This window comes from Lithobates pipiens, unplaced genomic scaffold (assembly GCF_037356315.1).
Source record: "Lithobates pipiens isolate NorthernLeopardFrog02 unplaced genomic scaffold, aLitPip1_a1.2 Scaffold_30, whole genome shotgun sequence".
In the NCBI taxonomy this organism is placed as follows: Eukaryota; Metazoa; Chordata; class Amphibia; order Anura; family Ranidae; genus Lithobates; species Lithobates pipiens.
The window spans coordinates 47281434-47282632 of record NW_027507791.1 but is presented as its reverse complement, the minus strand read 5'-3'; positions in this window follow the sequence as shown (position 1 = coordinate 47282632).

Genomic DNA, 1199 nt, shown 5'->3' with positions numbered 1-1199 from the left:
CTGCCACGTTTCTTTGGTGAAAATAACCCAAATCAGTGTTTATTATTTGGTCTGTAGGAAAGGTATAGCGTCCACAAACTTATATATATATATATATATATATATATATATATATATATATATATATATCTTAACCAACTTCCCGACCGGCGCACGCCGATGTACGTCGGCAGAATGGCACGGGCAGGCATATTGGCGTACAGGTACGTCCAGTTTTAAATGCCGCCCTGCCATCGCGTGCGCGCGCAGCCGGCGGCGCGCTCGTGTGCCGGTCGGGACCCCCGTGAGTCCGGTCGCGGGTCCCGCGGACTCGATCACTGCGGGCATACCCGCGATCGTCTCAAGGGGGCGGCTGAACTAGGAGATGCCGTTGTAAACAGCATCTCCCCGTTCTGCCTAGCAACAAGTGACGCTGATCTCTGCTCCATGTGATTGGAGCATGTGATTGGAGCAGAGATCGGTGTTCACTAAAACAAAGCCCAACCCCCCCAAAGTTAGTAACACACCCCTAGGAACACTTAACCCCCTACACTGCCACCCACTGGTTAACTCCTTCACTGCCAGTGTCATTTACACAGGAATCACTGCATTTGTATAGCAGTGATTGCTGTATAAATGACAATGGTCCCAAAAATGTGTCAAAAATGTCCGATGTGTCCGCCATAATGTCACAGTCACAATAAAAATCGCTGATCGCAGCCATTACTAGTAAAAAAAATAATTATTAATAAAAATGCCATAAAACTATCCCCTATTTTGTAAACGCTAGAACTTTTGCACAAACCAATCAATAATCGCTTATTGCGATTTTTTTTTTTTTTACCAAAAATATGTAGAAGAATACGTATCGGCCTAAACTGAGGGAAAAAAAATGTTTTCTTATATATGTTTGGGGGATATTTATTATAACAAAAAGTAAAAAAATGATGTTTTTTTTTCAAAATTGTCGCTCTATTTTTGTTTATTGCGCAAAAAATAAAAACCGCAGAGGTGATCAAATACCACCAAAAGAAAGCTCTATTTGTGGGGGGGAAAAAAAGGACGTCAATTTTGTTTGGGAGCCACGTCGCACGACCGCGCAATTGTCAGTTAAAGCGATGCAGTGCTATTGACTAGTTACGGGACTGTAGGATCTGTAGTCAGTCGATCTCACCATCTACTGCGCATGCTTCGCAGACTCATCCCTTTTATCCCAAAGA